Below are 15,898 nucleotides of genomic sequence, written 5' to 3'. Positions count from 1 at the left end.
GACATCAGAGACCACGTAAGAACGCCGTTGGAACAGTTGTTCAGAGCGGTGTCCTCCTTCTGGCACACTTGTTCCAAAGTGTTCTTCTCCTCTTCACGGAGGAAAGAAGACCGTTCTGGGATCAGACGGGACACCTGACTTTCCAAGGTCATATTATCAAGAACAAGAACTAAGCCAGTGTGACTATTTAGCACTTGAAAGGAATGATACGAGGACCAGGATCTGGGATATAAGGACAGGAGGCGAAGAAACAGTGCCCAACCACTTGAACTATTGGGGCATCTTACGCCGACCCTGCAAGATACCTTCTTCAAGAGCTTCTTATAGCTCAAGATAAGCTATAAGAAGCTCAAAGCCAGCTCCCAAGAGCCGAAACTTGTCTGTTTTTATACCCCGCCTTGTGCCAAATAAAACACCCTTAACGTTAAATCCGTTATAAACCGCTCGCGTGCAAAATTTAAATTTAAATTGTACCGCTTGTGTCAACATGAAGAGCTATTACTGACTTACTGCTCTATCAACCTGCTATCGCTGTGCCCTAGACTCAACCTGTAGTGTGGCTGATTGTAGTTATCGACCACTTAACACACACAAGTTTGTACTTTGTGCCCGGGGGTTTCTGAACGTTAATTTCGTTATCACTCGCGCGGCCAGACAACACCATCGCTGTGACTTGACGGTGACTAAACACCAAGATGGATTGTCTCAGGTCCCGGGGATGTCTCAGGTCCCGGGGGAGATGTCTCAGGTCCCGGGGGGGATGTCTCAGGTCCGGGGGAGATGTCTCAGGTCCGGGGGAGATGTCTCAGGTCCGGGGGAGATGTCTCAGGTCCGGGGGAGATGTCTCAGGTCCGGGGGAGATGTCTCAGGTCCGGGGGAGATGTCTCAGGTCCGGGGGAGATGTCTCAGGTCCGGGGGAGATGTCTCAGGTCCGGGGGAGATGTCTCAGGTCCGGGGGAGATGTCTCAGGTCCGGGGGAGATGTCTCGATCAGACAAGACAGTAAGAATGACAGTAATATTTTCCGCATTACCCCCGTCCCATCATGACGGACCCCCCCCCCCCCCCACCGTGCCGTCTGAAGCGAGTGGGCACGTCTCGTCGCTCTATATATAGAAGTCGGTAATCTATCAGGTGATTGAGTGATTGATTAAGCCGCCCGAGAGGTGGCACGGGCATGAATAACCCGTAAGTGGTAGATTTTTTTGGGGGGGGGAGTGAATGTGATCTTTGGTCGTGAATCCCCCAAAAAAAGTTTCAGGTGTGTGGTGGTGGAATACTATAGTCAGGTGTGTCCTCAGAGTTATCTTGAGGTTATCTTGAGATGATTTCGGGGCTTTTAGTGTCCCCGCGGCCCGGTCCTCGACCAGGCCTCCACCCCCAGGAAGCAGCCCGTGACAGCTGACTAACACCCAGGTACCTATTTTACTGCTAGGTAACAGGGGCATAGGGTGAAAGAAACTCTGCCCATTGTTTCTCGCCGGCGCCTGGGATCGACCCCGGGACCACAGGATCACAAGTCCAGCGTGCTGTCCGCTCGGCCGACCGGCTCCCTCACCAGACCTGAGTACCACTAATGCTTCACTCTCATGCACTCAGTGCACACTGAAACCACAAGAACGTGATGAACCTGTGAAGAAAATGAAAGGTTATACTGTGGGATCGAACCTGCACTCCTGGATCTTACCTTGAGGTGTTTCCGGGGCTTAGCGTCCCCGCGGCCCGGTCGTCGACCAGGCCTCCCTAGGCACACGCACTAAATCATTACCCAGCTTCCAATGTTCATACGCTGTTCATACATACGTTCATACGTTCATTCCTCATATCAAGCAGGTTAATAAAAATCAATAAATTTTAATAATATATATTATTAATATTAAAGAATATGCATAACTTACAGACGTGAGTCTCATTGCTTAGCCCCCCCCCCCCTTTTTGAACTGTTTTTATATCACACTAGCGACGATACCTGGCCGTGGGTTCGAATCCTGGCCGGAGAGGATTGACTAGGCACCAATCCTTAACTGTTCGCCTCTGTTCACCCAGCGGTAATTAGGTACCTGGTTGTAGGCCAATTGGCGGTTCCAGAAACAACCAGTAGTTAGTTATTACCACGAGGGAAGGGAGAGTTCACAACCTGCTAACCATCAACACCTGTCAACACCTGTCAACACCTGTCAACACCTGTCAACATCTGTATCAACACGAAACTAGTCAATCATTACAAGGCTTAACTCACACGCAGAACTACGCCCACACAATGCTTTATAGAGTCCCTCTCTTAACATTGATTTGCATGACAAAATAATGAGTTAGATTTGGCGGTGGGCTTTACGTGTTGGGTGTGTGTGTGTGTGTGTGTGTGTGTGTGTGTGTGTGTGTGTGTGTGTGTGTGTGTGTACTCACCTATTATTTTTTATATTATATTATATTTTTATATTATTACATGCATTGTGTGTGTGTGTGTGTGCTCACCTAGTTGTACTCACCTAGTTGTGTTTGCGGGGGTTGAGCTCTGGCTCTTTGGTCCCGCCTCTCAACCGTCAATCAACAGGTGTACAGATTCATGAGCCTATCGGGCTCTGTCATATCTACACTTGAAACTGTGTATGGAGTCAGCCTCCACCACATCACCCCCTAATGCATTCCATTTGTCAACCACTCTGACACTAAAAAAGTTCCTTCTAATATCTCTGTGGCTCATTTGGGCACTCAGTTTCCACCTGTGTCCCCTTGTGCGTGTTCCCCTTGTGTTAAATAGACTGTCTTTATCTACCCTATCAATCCCCTTCAGAATCTTGAATGTGGTGATCATGTCCCCCCTAACTCTTCTGTCTTCCAGCGAAGTGAGGTTTAATTCCCGTAGTCTCTCCTCGTAGCTCATACCTCTCAGCTCGGGTACTAGTCTGGTGGCAAACCTTTGAACCTTTTCCAGTTTAGTCTTATCCTTGACTAGATATGGACTCCATGCTGGGGCTGCATACTCCAGGATTGGCCTGACATATGTGGTATACAAAGTTCTGAATGATTCTTTACACAGGTTTCTGAATGCCGTTCGTATGTTGGCCAGCCTGGCATATGCCGCTGATGTTATCCGCTTGATATGTGCTGCAGGAGACAGGTCTGGCGTGATATTAACCCCCAAGTCTTTTTCCTTCTCTGACTCCTGAAGAATTTCCTCTCCCAGATGATACCTTGTATCTGGCCTCCTGCTCCCTACACCTATCTTCATTACATTACATTTGGTTGGGTTAAACTCTAACAACCATTTGTTCGACCATTCCTTCAGCTTGTCTAGGTCTTCTTGAAGTCTCAAACAGTCCTCTTCTGTTTTAATCCTTCTCATAATTTTAGCATCGTCCGCAAACATTGAGAGAAATGAATCGATACCCTCCGGGAGATCATTTACATATATCAGAAACAAGATAGGACCGAGTACAGAGCCCTGTGGGACTCCACTGGTGACTTCACGCCAATCGGAGGTCTCACCCCTCACCGTAACTCTCTGCTTCCTATTGCTTAGATACTCCCTTATCCACTGGAGCACCTTACCAGCTACACCTGCCTGTCTCTCCAGCTTATGTACCAGCCTCTTATGCGGTACTGTGTCAAAGGCTTTCCGACAATCCAAGAAAATGCAGTCCGCCCAGCCCTCTCTTTCTTGCTTAATCTGTGTCACCTGATCGTAGAATTCTATCAAGCCTGTAAGGCAAGATTTGTGTGTGTGTGTGTGTGTGTGTGTGTGTGTGTGTGTGTGTGTGTGTGTGTGTGTGTGTGTGTGTGTGTGTGTGTGTGTGTGTAGGTGTAGGTGTTTAGGGCGTGGGATATGATAGTGGTTGTGGTGTTGATGGTAGTAATCGTGGTTGTGTGAGTGGGTGATGGTGGTTGTGTGAGTGGGTGATGGTGGTTGTGTGAGTGGGTGATGGTTGAGTGGATGATGGTGGTTGCCAGGTGCGGTGGCGAGGCGCGCGGGCTGACGTAACATTTGCCAAACATGAACAAGATGTTAAATTCAACGTCTTTCTTTCTTTATTATGCTCCCATACCCATCCCGTGGGGGAATGGGCTACAGAGGCACATATTGGGCTCAGGAACTGAACCCCAGAGTTCGTTTAGCTAAGCAAGTGACAATCTTTTGAAGCCAGTTACACAATTCTTAACGTTACATACACATGTACATATATATATATATATATATATATATATATATATATATATATATATATATATATATATATATATATATTAGTATATTTTGGTAGCAGTCTTTCCTGTAGACATATATTATTAAATATGACCGAAAAAGTAAGATTAATAATTCTAACACGAATTTTCTCAATCTTTCGTACATTTCTTTTCACTGTTGGAGGTAAATCAAAAATCAATTCTCCAAAATTCATTTTTATTTCTAGTCTGACGCGACACGAGCGCGTTTCGTAAAACTTATTACATTTTCAAAGACTTTAGTTTACAAATACACAACTGAATAGAACTTACAATTCTATTCAGTAATTCTAGTAAGTTCTATTCAGTTGTGTATTTGTAAACTAAAGTCTTTGAAAATGTAATAAGTTTTACGAAACGCGCTCGTGTCGCGTCAGACTAGAAATAAAAATGAATTTTGGAGAATTGATTTTTGATTTACCTCCAACAGTGAAAAGAAATGTACGAAAGATTGAGAAAATTCGTGTTAGAATTATTAATCTTACTTTTTCGGTCATATTTAATAATATATATATATATATATATATATATATATATATATATATATATATATATATATATATATATATATATATATATATATATATACATATATATATATATATACAATCATTTACACAAATACATATACATATAAATAATCTTTTGTATCACAAGTGATTCAACAAGAGGCTCACAACAGTCACTATACAAGGCACTTTACACCTATGGTGAGTCACACCATAGTCTTGCTCCACACCCACCCAACTGGGCGGCAGCTTTACAGTCATGTGCATGCATTACCTACAGTAAGCAAAGAGACGAGCTGTGATGTGTGGGAGGTCTTGTGGGTGGGTAGGGGGGGAGAGAGAGCAGTTGTACTGTGGGAGGAGAGGTATTAGCAGGTGTGGGGGAAGAAGAAAGCATAGAGGCACAATGTGCAGAGCCAGACATACGAGAGTGACTAGGAGGCCAGAACAATGAGCAACAGTCCAGGGGGCCAGATTCCCGAAGCAGTTACGCAAGTACTTACGAAGGTGTACATCTTTCCCTCGGTCTTGGCCGGCTTTGGTTACATTTATTAAACAGTTTACAAGCGTGAAAACGTCCCAATCAACTGTTGTTATTGTTATAAACAGCCTCCTGGTACTTCGGTGCTCATTAACCGTTGAGTAATTGTAAACAAAGCCACCCAAGATTGATGAAAGATGTACAGGTTCGTAAGTGCTTGCATAACTGCTTGGTGAATCTGTCTCCAGGCGTCGGCCGGAGATACAACTGTGGCTGTCTTACGCAATACTCCCCTCACCTTACCATGAGCGGTCACAGTCGTCACCATAGCAGGAGGTTTCCAAGCTGGGCGTCGTTAATACGGACGATGAGGTGTTTTCGGCTACCTTTGTTGTTCTTGATATACGTGTAAAGTGTATTATGAGGCGGGTTAATAGAGATTCAGAGCTTCAGTCTGGTTGATGTTATTTAGAGGCGAGCGCGGCGGCCTCTTGTGTGTGGCAGAGCCCATGTGGACGTTCACGTGAGTGTGGCGTGCAGGGCCAGCTGTACGACCAGCCTGCTGCTGCTATGGCTGCTCCTGCTGTTGCTGCTGCTGCTGCTCCTGCTGTTGCTGCTGCTGCTATGCCTGCAGCAACAGTACTTTGTGTTGTGCGTGCGTGCGTGTGTATATGTGTGTGTTTATATATGTATGTACATGTGTGTGTGTGTGTGTGTGTGTGTGTGTGTGTGTGTGTGTGTGTGTGTGTGTGTGTGTGTGTGTGTGTGTGTGTGTGTGTGTGTGTGTGTGTGTGTGTTTATGTAAGAACTCGCCTAGTTGTACTAGGTGCATGAAAAGCAATTCTGAAGCTGGTCAGAATTGCATTTCACCTTTGTAAATGCACATTAATGAAACTATGTAAAAGACACATCGTTGGGCTTTATGTAGGGCAGACGTACCTCTGCGTATCTATTTATTTATGTATGTAGATTAGATTAGCATTTTAAAAGCACTACAATCACCTTCTGTGGTTGATTATTCAATAAATCCCTGAACTATATGTTTAACAGATCTCTCACCCTGTCCATGGAGGACAGAGGAAAATGTATATATGCTGCTTAGCATTGTAAATGTGTGGCCACGTCTGTGGTAGAAAAATTATAATAAAAATAAACCTATTTGTACTCACCTAGTTTTGCTTGCGGGGGGTTGAGCTTTGGCTCTTTGGTCCCGCCTCTCAACTGTCAATCAACTGGTGATATGTGTGTGTGAGAGTGTATCTCTGTGTATATATGTGTGTGTGGGGGGGGGGGGTGCTTAAATTTTGCAATGGTTGCAAATCTGTGCAATGCTACCATTTTGCATAATGGCATCCTGCTCATCTAGGGATGTCAATGGGAAGATCTATGCGAGAGGAGTCGAACCTGGACACTGCTAGGCGAGTGAGCACCCTCCTTCAGGCGGTCGTGTACGTGTCTCATCAATTATTTGCACAACCACTTACGAAGCCTGTACATCTTCCAACAATCATAGCGGCTCTGTTGACATTTATTAAACCGTTTATGAGCTCCAAAGCACTAAGAGGATGTTAATTAAGCAGTTTGACCGTCGCAGCAGAAGTCATATTAGCAGTACTAACGAGAGTCTCGTGTACAAGTGAACAACGTTTGTTCAATAAACTTACTAATACACTTGAGTGCTTGGCTCTACTCTAGATTGGTCTCAACAAAGCTAAGATCGCGTATCAGAAGCATAAGGAAAATCCCTCTGATCGCTTACACTTCGACTGAGGAGCACAGCCTTAATCCACTTAAGGATTATCTTAATCCTCCACTTAACTACCAATCATAAACCTACTTCCTTTCACCGCCGGTAGAAAGATAACAAGATTATATAAAAAGATAAAGATTACATAAAGAGCATCAACACAAAATGAATGACACGCACAAAGAAATCAACACAATAGCACAGAATAAACACACTAGCGACTCATTAATGAGACAGTCAGCCCAACATGAGACAAGTAAATGTGTGGTGTGATGAGTGATAAAGATTAAGCCACCCAAGAGGTGGCACGGGCATGAATAGCCCGTAAGTGTGACAATCTCCTGTACAAATAAAAGGTGTGCAATGTGGCCCCACACAGGTCACGTGCACACTGCCTGGTCCGGTGTGTTCTCGTCCCTTTGGCAGGAGTTGAGACGATGATCGTCTGCCTCGTCACGAAGATCAGGGCACACAAGACCCTTAACCACAAATGTAGAGACTCTATCTCAGTACTCTCACACCTACAGACAGCTCGCTCAATGACCTAGACAGCTGGACCTTCACTACCCTAGCTTGGTTCAGGCGTGGACGCTGTAGATTGACAGTCCTCTCTCTCTCTCTCTCTCTCTCTCTCTCTCTCTCTCTCAAGCATTACTGCGTGTGGTTGAACATGCGAGATTTAACAATTGCGATGCTGGATCTCTTGCAACAAACAGCACGTGGTATCTTATGTAAGAATGAGACATGATGGGCAGTGGGAGGCGAAGACTGCTACTCCTGCAGTGCTGCACTGCATGAGTAGCAACTGAGAATGAGGTGGCAGAATGAGGTGTCAGCATGACGCCACGTGGGAATAATTGTTGGGAGCGTGATGGCCAGGCTGAGCCCGACGGGTTGGTAATGGTGTCTGACTAACAACACCCAGACGTATGGCCACCGTGGCTGGTGGTTATCTTGACAGATCTTGAGATGATTTCGGGGCTTTTTAGTGTCCCCGCGGCCCGGTTCTCGACCAGGCCTCCACCCCCAGGAAGCATGCAGCCCGTGACAGCTGACTAACACCCAGGTACCTATTTTACTGCTAGGTAACAGGGGCATAGGGTGAAAGAAACTCTGCCCATTGTTTCTCGCCGGCGCCTGGGATCGAACCCAGGACCACAGGATCACAAGTCCAGCGTGCTGTCCGCTCGGCCGCCCGGCTCCCCCGTGGTACACGTGGTACCTTCACAGTGGTGACAGCAGGTCTAAGTTCCACTCTAACGACAGTCTAGAGACACGTGGCAGCACTCCATGTACTAAGTCAACGGTGGTCTTTACTATTGATTTAGTACACAAATGACTCGGATGGTACATAAGAATAAAGGTAACTGCAGAGGGCCTATTGGCCCATACGAGGCAGCTCCTATTTATAACCACCCAATCCCACTCATATACATGTCCAACCCACGTTCGAAACAATCAAGGGGACCCCCAACTCCACCACGTTACGTGGTAATTGGTTCCACAAAGCAACAACCCCTGTTACTGAACCAGTATTTACCCAGGTCTTTCCTAAATAAACGTGATCATTTTCAAACTCGGTCTGTTGTCACCGAGGTGGTCACGTGGTCTTTCTGTACATTAGTGTTAGTCACTCTCATCAACGACCAATTCGTATAATTTCGTGTTCATGATTCTGGGGCAGATCACTTGGCTATCTTTACTGTGGATGAACAAATCCACAAGGGCGTGACGAGGATTCGAACCTACGTCCGGGAGCATAAAGGCAGCGTCTGGGATGCTCCCGGACGTAGGTTCGAATCCTCGTAACAGCCCTTGAATGTGGATGCAGTCAAGTTAAGGTGCATCCACTAGTGGGTTAACTTGACGTTGGAAAATGACATGAGACATTACGGGCTATTCATGCCCGTGCCACCTCTTGGGTGGCTTAATCTTTATCAATCAATCAATCGACATGAGACAATCACAGGTAATTGGCCATACTTGCTGGAGCTCACACACAACAGGTATAGACACACTCCGGTACAGAATGGTGTGGTGGGAGTCCTTAAGATCCCATGGGCGTTCCTAGGGAATAACGGTCCAGTCTTGCCAATGGACCAATAGCACATAGACACTAGTGCCTAGCCCAATAACATAGGCCTACACTTGGTGGCTAGGCCCATGACGTCATGAATACGTCATGATTTACAGCCGGGGTCCTTCGGAAATTCGAGACGTCCACACTCCCTTATCTCCCCGCGATCTGACCGCTTACCTGGCGATGATTTCAGGGCTCAACACACGGAAGACGCTGGAAAGTGCCCCAGCGGGCACTTACCCGCTGGCGGGAAGTGCCGCCTCACTCCAGTAATGTGGTTGACTCCTGGCATTATAGCTTCTGACATAATCTTTAACTCATTTTAATTAATGTACACACAGTGATCCCCTTGAGGTACCAGTGGCTTGCTGGTAATGTGAGTTCTCCACAGAGCCAAGACGGTCAACTTCACTCCGTAATTAAAGATTTCACATCCGTGCACTCTGATGAGTTGCAATTGTGCACTCGCAAGCATGGTTTCCACGCCGTCGCGCACGCAATCTGCGCAACCAAGGCAGATGTGGAAATCCAATCTCTCAGCGTGTGCGTGTAAAGACAGTTCAGTGTCTCCTTAGGGTCTCAAACCATGACAAGCGATGACAAGCGGCTTAATTCACTCCAGTGAACAACAGGTTATAGCTTACCATGGGAGTTTTCCTTTCGAAACATTCGTGTGGCTTGTCCCAGTACCCATGTTGATGGTTCGTGTGGTCAGGTCCCAATATACACATACACACGCACACTCTCTCACACACATATAATATAAACATATATATATATATATCAAGGTCTGCATGATAAATTCGGTATGAAATATTAGTATATCGAGCCACTCAGCATGCTGTAAACATGTTATCCACACCAAGAGATACACATTAGGTATATCCTTGAGCCCACACATGTGTCTCTCACATGGGCTTTAGCCCGCGTCGCAGGTACTCTGCTTCACGTTTCACATGCGTGCCCCCGGTGTTCTGTACCCCCGGTGTTCTGTACCCCCGGTGTTCTGTACCCCCGGTGTTCTGTGCCCCCGGTGTTCTGTGCCCCCGGTGTTCTGTACCCCCGGTGTTCTGTGCCCCCGGTGTTCTGTGCCCCCGGTGTTCTGTACCCCCGGTGTTCTGTACCCCCGGTGTTCTGTGCCCCCGGTGTTCTGTACCCCCGGTGTTCTGTACCCCCGGTGTTCTGTACCCTCGGTGTTCTGTACCCCCGGTGTTCTGTACCCCCGGTGTTCTGTACCCCCGGTGTTCTGTACCCCCGGTGTTCTGTACCCCCGGTGTTCTATGCCCCCGGTGTTCTGTACCCCCGGTGTTCTGTGCCCCCGGTGTTCTGTGCCCCCGGTGTTCTGTACCCCCGGTGTTCTGTACCCCCGGTGTTCTGTGCCCCCGGTGTTCTGTACCCCCGGTGTTCTGTACCCCCGGTGTTCTGTGCCCCCGGTGTTCTGTACCCCCGGTGTTCTGTACCCCCGGTGTTCTGTACCCCCGGTGTTCTGTACCCCCGGTGTTCTGTACCCCCGGTGTTCTGTACCCCCGGTGTTCTGTGCCCCCGGTGTTCTGTACCCCCGGTGTTCTGTACCCCCGGTGTTCTGTGCCCCCGGTGTTCTGTACCCCCGGTGTTCTGTACCCCCGGTGTTCTGTACCCCCGGTGTTCTGTACCCCCGGTGTTCTGTACCCCCGGTGTTCTGTACCCCCGGTGTTCTGTACCCCCGGTGTTCTATGCCCTAATTGTTTATTACTCTCTACACTCCCATTCATACTGCCACCGAACGTTTCAACACGATATGAATCAGTTTGCTAACATTACTTTGCGCTCCATCCTCAATCATCCTGGCTAATCCCTGTGTTTATTGCAGAGGTGTGTGTGTGTGTGTGTGTGTGTGTGTGTGTGTGTGTGTGTGTGTGTGTGTGTGTGTGTGTGTGTGTGTGTGTGTGTGTGTGTGTGTGTGGGTGTGTGTGTGTGTGTGGAGTCTGCTACACTACCTCTCTGATCCCACTCTCAGGAACCCGGCGATGCTAAAATTCGTGAAATGAACACACTTGTCAAGAGACCAGCCCCCCCCCTCCCCCTTCCAGTGTGTTCTAACATGCACAACACAATTTGCAACACTTGATGAAATATATCAAGAGCTATGTATATGAAAAATATCACATATATGATGGTGGCTTGATGAAATATATATCTCCAGCCCACGTGGGAGTGGAATGATACTTGGAGACTACGCCACAACACGTTTTAAACGTGTGAAGCTTAACCGTTGTTGTAGAGGCCGCCAGCGTGGCCTAACCAAATTATCTCAGCGGTATCTCGCGCGACAGGATGCTGCTGTGTCTCGCTGATACGGTGATTGAGTGCTATATCGTCGCTCGCGAGTGCGCGTGTCCACCCGCGAGTGATGGAAAGAGGGGGTTGTGGATGAGTAGTGGAATAGGCTGCCAGCGGGTATTATTGAGAGATAGTGGAATAGGCTGGAGAAGAAAACGGGTCTGATGGAAAAGAGGGGAGGGGGATGGATTTAATTATGTGGGATCCACCTATTGTGGGCAAACAGTCTTGCTGCGGTGCTCCCTAATTCTTATGCACATGCCCACACACACACACATACATGGGCACACACGTACACACGCACACGCATGTGTGCAGTATTCAGAGTACCGTTACTGACAGACATTAATGTAATACTCTCAATTGAGCCTTTGTGTTGTTGCTGGACACTGGAAACCGTAAGAACAAGATATAAACAACGATAAACCCTACATGACCAACCTGACCCTTGACCTCTGGTTGCAAAGGTCATGCAAAGCAATGGGGCCAGAGAGCAACACTATTTAAAATGGTAATTACGCGTGTCTTTATCTGTAACCAAGTTGGTGGATACTGCCAAAGCATGATAGATCTACCAGATGTGCCAGTTGACCTCACCGCCGGATGCAACCCACACAAGACTATTAAATCCCAGGTATCTACTTACGGCTAGAGGAGCAGAGGCATTCAGGAGTAAGGAAACTTGCCCAAACGTCTCGCCCCTGCTAAAGGAATCGAACCCCAGGACCAATCGGTTGTGAATCGACTATGCAACCTATTCTGCTACGTCACCCATTACAATAAATATGGGCAGTAGGGCAGAATATTAGAGTCAACTCAAGTGGTCAACAAGACATTATTTTTAAAATAATATAAACTATTAGCCAATTATATCGTGGGTTATATTATATATAATTATATTATATCCTGCTTCAAGAAGGAGTTGTCAGGACGGGATTATTATTATTTTTTTTTTTTGGGGGGGGAGGGTCTCTGTCTGCCATTCACACTTAATAAACACGGTAAAACAAGCGATAACGTCGGTCTTTTAGCACACAACTTGGACGGGCTGGTAAAGCGACGACCTCGCTTCTTGCAGGGTTGGAGTTCGATCCCCGATGGTCCTTCTCCACGTCCTCATAGCCTAGCTCTTATCGCGGCTTCATATTCCTACCAATTGTTGTATAGTCCTCCTCGCTTAATGGTAATACATGTATACACTAGTTGGGGCCATCCGGTTAATGCATACACTAGCTGGGGCCATCCGGTTAATACACACACTAGCTGGGGCCATCCGGTTAATGCATACACTAGCTGGGGCCATCCGGTTAATACACACACTAGCTGGGGCCATCCGGTTAATGCATACACTAGCTGGGGCCATCCGGTTAATACACACACTAGCTGGGGCCATCCGGTTAATGCATACACTAGCTGGGGCCATCCGGTTAATACACACACTAGCTGGGGCCATCCGGTTAATACACACACTAGCTGGGGCCATCCGGTTAATACACACACTAGCTGGGGCCATCCGGTTAATACACACACTAGCTGGGGCCATCCGGTTAATACACACACTAGCTGGGGCCATCCGGTTAATGCATACACTAGCTGGGGCCATCCGGTTAATACACACACTAGCTGGGGCCATCCGGTTAATACACACACTAGCTGGGGCCATCCGGTTAATGCATACACTAGTTGGGGCCATCCGGTTAATGCATACACTAGTTGGGGCCATCCGGTTAATACATACACTAGCTGGGGCATCCGGTTAATACACACACTAGCTGGGGCCATCCGGTTAATACATACACTAGCTGGGGCCATCCGGTTAATACACACACTAGCTGGGGCCATCCGGTTAATACACACACTAGCTGGGGCCATCCGGTTAATACACACACTAGCTGGGGCCATCCGGTTAATACACACACTAGCTGGGGCCATCCGGTTAATACACACACTAGCTGGGGCCATCCGGTTAAAGCATACACTAGCTGGGGCCATCCGGTTAAAGCATACACTAGCTGGGGCCATCCGGTTAATACATACACTAGCTGGGGCCATCCGGTTAATACACACACTAGCTGGGGTCATCCGGTTAATACATACACTAGCTGGGGCCATCCGGTTAATACACACACTAGCTGGGGCCATCCGGTTAATACATACACTAGCTGGGGCCATCCGGTTAATACATACACTAGCTGGGGCCATCCGGTTAATACATACACTAGCTGGGGCCATCCGGTTAATACACACACTAGCTGGGGCCATCCGGTTAATACACACACTAGCTGGGGCCATCCGGTTAATACATACACCATCCGGGCCACCCTACTAATACATGCTCTTATCCCACCTTCAAATCAAATGCATAATATGAAAGGAAAGGTGGAGCATCTCTTACAAACTACTACCGCATTAATACAAAGTTAACACAGCTCAGTTGCGTCCAGAGAATCACACAGTGGGATCGAATCCGCTTCCCTAACCACCCTCTCCCCCCCCCCCCCCCTACACACACGCACTATCCACTGAACTACGAAGAGCTCATCAAAACTGTTGCTGATTCTTCATAGGAACAATAAAGTCATAGTTATACGGGGGGAGGTAGTAAGGGCGTTCTCGTCTCAGCCTTGAACCGACTGGCCATTGTACAATGCCTTGTACAATGGCCAAATGTTACCTCTGGTTTACTTATGCAGTGATCAAAATACCATCCAGCACAGTTGGAGGTTACAATCGATTGTAACCTCGAACTGCATTGTAAAATAAAAAAGACTGTACCTCGCTCAATCAGTTCAAGAGAAAAAACTAAGTAATACCTAATAAACTCCATGTAACCTACCTTACCAATGTCAACCAACCAATAATGTCTTACCAATGACACCCTAAATGTCAATCCATGTCTTGGTATTTTCAAACAATACTGTTTGCTGACCAACTTGTATAATTGTTCATTTTTGCCATGTTCCTTCCCCCCCCCTTTTTCATTCCATTTTCAACACAATTTATCCTTTAATCTCAATTAATATTAAGTTTAAGTCTAGGTGTGTTTTTCCCTACACCTTGCCCGAAACAGTGTGAGTATTAGTGGCTTTAGGTATTGTATGTACTAGCTCTATCTATAAATCCAACATTATGTTTGTAACTCATATTCTATGTATGTACCTGAATAAACATTTGAATTTGAATTTGATTTGGAACAATATCTGCTCTACACAGCTACAATCAACACCTGCTTTACACAGCTGTTGTACAGCATGTGTTACGCCGTACGTGATCATCGTAAGATACCTGTACTAATACTACTCTCGTCATTAAAACCTCTACACCAAGATAATTCTTTAATATGATTATATGTGGGGAAGGTTTCCTTACTTGGTGCGAAGGATGCCATATGATGTGGACGGTGTCCCAGTGTTGTGACGATACTGAGCACTGAGCAGGGCCTTGGTCACACGTCCACACATGCACATCTGTGTTTTGCACGGGCCCACTCTTTCACATATATGTACTGAGCACCGGACGAGGCCTGGAATACGCGGCCACGGAGGCGACACTCTTGAGCCGATCTCAACCTTTCCACCCTTGAAATAATTCCGGGTCGCATTTTAGATGTAAACACGCACGGATTTCATTGCCAACTGGAAGGCAACGTCTTTACTCTTAATACTGGTTAAATGAGAAAAATTAAATAGGAAAAAAAAAATACATGACCAAACCACACATCAGAAAATGAAGAAATGACGACGTTTCGGTCCGTCCTGAACCATTATCACGCCCTGATAATGCTCCATGACAGACTGAAACGTAGTCTTTTCTTTACATTCTGATGTGTGATCTGGGCATCATATCTTCAGCCACGTTATTGTGATATATCGTCTCAAAAATACATTTGCATATCATGGTCTACACGCCGCCATACTCAAGGACGAAAAGAACTGAATAATACGCCATGATCTCACCCTGGTAACCCGACCTTAGAGTAGTGCAAAAAACCCTTCACAGGATGGGCACACCTGCTGGTGCTCTGTGGAGGTGGGGGGGGTGACTGTGTTAGTCTCAGCTCACCACTAACGTTCAATTTTTAATTCAGTTTGGAGTAGGGCTGAAGGCTTTTCACTCTCTGGCGGGCTGTTATAGACGTGATGCTACCTTGCTGACCAACTAGCTATTGTAACCTGAATATAATACGGGACTATAGTGCATACATACACCCGAGAAGCGAAATACTTTGCAAGATACGATTCGAATATAGAAAGAGAGCGAATCATTGTTTGATAAAACTTCAAAGCGTAATTATTTGACAGTTGTGTTAGTTTTTTTCCTTCTCAAGCAGTGTGGGTGGGAAGGGCGCAGCTGCTGGGTTAATGGACATTTGGCCAATGTTAATGAGGGAGAGCCGAGCCGTGACACTAGACCTTGTCTACCTGCAATCATTCTCATGTTTATATAGTACTTTTTGTAACTATGTAGAAAATAGTACACATTAATGTAATTGGTAATTAGATGGTAGAATTTGGTACTATTCACTTTATAAAGTCAGGA

General features: G+C 46.6%; 1 protein-coding gene across 1 annotated transcript in view; it reads right to left on the bottom strand.

Annotated features, from left to right (window-relative positions):
- The window catches only part of LOC123757830 (uncharacterized), a 160,063-nt gene extending 145,318 nt beyond the window's left edge, over window positions 1-14,745 (bottom strand). Inside the window, exon 1 of the mRNA XM_069338635.1 lies at window positions 14,729-14,745. The gene's annotated coding sequence lies outside the window, so the exon portion shown is untranslated. The remainder of the gene's footprint in view (window positions 1-14,728) is intronic.
- Window positions 14,746-15,898: the final 1,153 nt, after the last annotated feature.

Source organism: Procambarus clarkii, chromosome 40 (genome assembly GCF_040958095.1).
Source record: "Procambarus clarkii isolate CNS0578487 chromosome 40, FALCON_Pclarkii_2.0, whole genome shotgun sequence".
NCBI classification, from domain to species: Eukaryota; Metazoa; Arthropoda; class Malacostraca; order Decapoda; family Cambaridae; genus Procambarus; species Procambarus clarkii.
Note: the sequence above shows the minus strand (reverse complement) of the source record. Positions and strands in the feature narration are given on the sequence as shown.